This window comes from Rhincodon typus, chromosome 5 (genome assembly GCF_021869965.1).
Source record: "Rhincodon typus isolate 14 chromosome 5, sRhiTyp1.1, whole genome shotgun sequence".
NCBI lineage: Eukaryota > Metazoa > Chordata > Chondrichthyes > Orectolobiformes > Rhincodontidae > Rhincodon > Rhincodon typus.
This window is the reverse complement of record NC_063336.1, coordinates 55,078,826-55,083,628: the sequence shown is the minus strand read 5'-3', so window position 1 is coordinate 55,083,628 and position 4,803 is coordinate 55,078,826.

Genomic DNA, 4,803 nt, shown 5'->3' with positions numbered 1-4,803 from the left:
GTCAGCTTTCCTGCTCCTCTGATGCTGCTTGGCCTGCTGTGTTCATCCAGCTCTACACCTTGTTATCTCAGATTCTCCAGCATCTGCAGTTCCTACTATCTCTGAAGTTAATAAGATTTTGTTTTCATTCAACTTGTCAGGATATGGCAATTCTGAAATATCTGCTTTTCTAACTCAGTCTCCATTCTTTTAGCACAACCTTCTGAAGGTCAACGAGATAGTCTTCCACCATTGGACCTTTTAAAAGTGTGAGATAAATGTTGTTGTTTCAATATGTTATTAACAGTCCCACATACATTCCCTATCTGTCAGCTTTAATTGTTTCCATACTTGATGAGAACCCTGAAGAATTTCTTTCAAAATTAAAGGTTGTTGGGTTTTGTTTTTATCATGATGGTAGTTTGGCTTCACATGTTTACATTTCAATGGAAGGAGCTGCAACTACTTAATGCACTATAAGTTGCAAAATCCAAGTGCAGAGCTGAAAATTGCTTCAGTTCTTTGCTGCAGTGTACAGATATCATAAATGCTGACCAGGAAATGCAAAAATTGAAAAGGATATTGAAGTTTGAATTTTTTTTTTGCTTAGTTGAATGATCACAACGTAACTATGCCCTCATCATTGGTGTAGTCAGATACTATGTGCAATAGGTCATTCCATTGTATATGTCCTATAATAAGTGTGTGCCTAAGTTTGAGCAAGTGTATTGTAGGTCCAAGGTTATGTTTGGTTTCCTGTCCATTCTTTTCTCCTGGCCTGCCCTAGCTATACTGAAATGCCATTGTAAGCACCCAAGAAAATCCACCCAGAGGATGTATGGGTATAAAACTGAATTTTGTTTTTGAACAAGTTTCTGGAACACCTTGAAGCTAATGGTAAAATGTCACAGTGATTTCATAGTACCACCTCAAACCCCAAGATAACCGGAGGTGGTCTGACCATGGGCTCTCATACTACTTTTCCCTAATCCTGTGTTTAAAGCTCCTCACTTGCCAATTGGTTTGTCCTATTTACCTTTTCAATCCAATTAAAATGAACAAAGGTTAGAGATGAAAAGGTGGGAGAGAGCAGATTGAGGGATTGAGTGGAGAAAAGGGAGAGAAATGGGAGGGAAAGGAAGGGAATGCAGGAAGGAGGAACGCATGAAAATGGAACGGAAGGGAGAGGATGAAGGGAGGCCAAAGAAAGATCCCATGATGGAGTGTCGTGGGATAGGACAGTAGTGTAGATGACAGAGTATTTTTTATTTGTGGTTGACAAACATCTTGCAGTTGGAAGATATTATATATCAATGAATATATTTATGGATAATTCCAATTTATCAGAATGAAATATAACATTGAAATGTAGAGTACCTTTGATCAAAGAAAACTTTTCAGTCCATCTGGCAAACCTAGAATTCCAACACAGATCACTGCCTTTGTCTGTCAAGTAATATTAACACCAAATGTTGCATTCAGCATCACCATATATAGTCGTCCTCACTGTCTTCCATCCCTATTTTACCTCAGCTAATAAATGAGTACTCTTCCATGTTGAACACAAATTGAAAGAATAAACAAGAGTGACAAAGGCTTTGGGTAGGAGATTTTAATGTCCATCACCAAGAATGGATTGATAGCATGACCAATAACCGATGTGACCAAGTCCTTAAAGATATAGCTGCTAAACTGAGCCTGCAGCAGCCGGTGGAGATCCAACAAGAGGGAATAATCTACTTGAGCTATTGCTCAACAATCACCATATACGTTTGTCTGTGACTGTTTTGGTACAACTGCCCACTGTGCAGTCGAGGCCAAGTCCCATCTTCACATCATGAATACCCTCCATTGTGCTGTGTGGCTTTACTATATGTTGAATGGGATTGATTTCAAACAGGTCTAGCAACTCAAAGCTATATACCCATGAGACACTATGACCCATCGGCAGTAGCAGAATTACATTCAACCATAATATGTGATCTCGTGGCCCGACATGTCCCTATTACCATGAAGCCAGAGTATCAACCCTGATTCAATGAAGAATGCAGAAGGGCATGCCAGGAACAACACCAGGCATACCTAAAAAAAGGCATCAACCTGGTGAAACTATAACACAGGACCGCTTGCATGCCAAATAGTGGAAAAAGCAATTCCACAACCATCAATTCAGATCAAAACTCTGCAGACCTACCATATATGGTCATGAAGGCTGCTGGATGATGATATAATCAACAAAAGGAGGTGGCTTAACAAATATTCACATCCTCAATGACAGCCAAGCCAAGCACATTAGTGCAAGAGACAAGGGTGAAGTAATGACAACCATCTTCAGACACAAGTGCCAATCTCAACTACCTCTTGAGGTCACAGCATCACAGATGGCACTTATCAGTCAATTGGATTCAGTCCATGTCATTTCAGAACACAGCTGAAGGCATTGGATAATTAAAAAATGGTAATTGGCCCTGATAACATTCAGGCAACAATAATGAAGATTTGTGCTCCAGAACAAATTGTGTCTAACCAAGCTGTTCCAGCACAGCTGCAATTTGGCTTCTACTTGGGCAATGTGGAAAATTATTCATGCAAATCCTATACACAAAGTAGGCAACAAATCCCAATCAGCTAATTACCACTCCTTTAGTCTTCTCTTGATCATCAGAAAAGTGATCAAATGATTTGATTTGATTTATTATTGTCACATGTACTGAGATACAGTGAAAAGTATTGCATTGTGTGCTAACCAGATAAATCATACCTTACATTAGTACATTAGGGTAATAGGACAGAATGTAGAATCTAGCATTACAACTATAGAGGAGGCACAGAGAAAGATCCTAATATATGAAAGGTCTCTTCTTAAGTCTGACAACAGAGGGGAAGAAGCTGTTTTTAAATGTGTTGGTATGTGTTGCTATGGACCAGACTAAACACCCTCAAAATATTCAGAAGATAGTCTAAACCCTAACTTTTTCTTATTTTAAAGGTAAATGTAAAATGTTACTTTCCAAATGAAATTTTGTTGGTCAAGCTACCAGATTTAAAGCAAAGCACACTTTATTCATCCATTGGGATTATAGTTAAAACACAACAATAGAAAGAAGGAATTGGAATAACTTAACTCTATTGGAAAACTTAACAGAGTAATAGATACAGTAACTATTACAACCTAACTGTTCCAATACAGTAACATCTCATAAACAGACCCTTGGCAAAAGGCAAATTCGTGAATAGGAAGGGTTTAGAGGGGTATTGGCCAAATGCTGGCAAATGGGGCTAAAGCAGTTTATGATATCTGGTGCGGACGACTTGGATCAAAGGGTCTGTTTCCGTGTTGTATAATTCTATGACTCTATAACTTAAGAAGCAGTGAAGTAATGTAACGTGTGATGTTCTGGAGTAGTGGTATGAAGTGCAGATGTAATTCGCTATGTGTGACTTCCTGATCTACCTGTGAGAAGCTGATAAATGGAGGCTAAAGAAGATCAGACAACTTTAAATAATGCAGATTTCCCCACCTCGCTCACCACCAGCCCCTCCCCCCAAAACCCCTGTCGCTCCCTCCTTGCTCATTGACACACAGTGCCAACTCAGGAATACCATTGGGAGCAGAGTGTCTACCTGTCAACTTCTTTGGAGGATGTTGAAAGGTATGGGAAGTCTACGGCAAAGAAATTAGGCAAACTATATCTTTAGCACAAGAGAAGCATTCTGATAACTTTCAAATATAGGTTCTAGAACTAAAACATAAAAGGTTGCAGTGCAAATACATAAGTGTGTGAAACAAAATATCTAAAGAATCTAAAATCTAAAGATTTTAAAAGTAATCTAAAAATTAAGGCCAGACAGTTCAGGAGAAATGTTAGGAAGCACTTCTACACACAAAGGTTGGTAAGGCTTTGGAACTGTCTTGCTCAAACAACAGTTGATGTTAGATCAGTTGTTAATTTGAAATCTGAGATAGATAATTTTTTTTAAGCAAAAGTATTAAGGGATATGAACTGAATGCAGGTATATGGAGTTAGGCCACAGATCAGCCATGGTCTTGTTGAAGGGCAGAACAGGCTCGGGGCTGAATGGCCAACTCTTGTTCCTACGTTCCAATTGTTTTCAAAATAAAGTAGCATTCAACTGTTTGATTTTACTTTCAAGATTAAACAAATTTCTTTTATTCTAGTTGATTCTGTGTAGGGCACAGTGTAGAAGACTTCAATTCCAGGATGATTTAAAGCTCACAATAGTGTCACAAGCAGTAATTATTCTTACGTGTTTTTGTTGCAAATCTTAACTAACATCTTAACTAATCTAGAAGTTGGAGCTGCTCATTACATTGCTGATGCATCGGATTTATGAAACCATTGGTTCCCTTCTCAACACTGTTGCTACCTGTACAGGCTTAACTGTCTTGTACAGCAGTAGCCAAGATCAAAAATCATCATGCGTACAGTTATTTTAGATATTTAGATATACACAAAACAAAAGGAATTTTTTCATGCAGTCCTAACCAATTTGATGAAGTCACAGTGTACACTATTGTATGAATACTTAGTACTTTGTATTAGCCTCCTTTGACCATTAGTTGTTAGAGGTGTTCTCACACATCATGAGAACAAAAAAGAGTAAGAAGAAAATAAAAAACTGTGTCATGTAGATTCAGAACATGACAAAGATGTTGAAAGAAAGAGTGAAATTGTCAATTTCACCCATCAGTCCCTGCAACAACTTTGCCACAAGTAACCAAGAAGATTGATGAGGGGAGAGCGGTAAACATTGTTTACTTGGACTTTAATAAAGCATTTGACAAGGTTAAGCAGTAAAGTT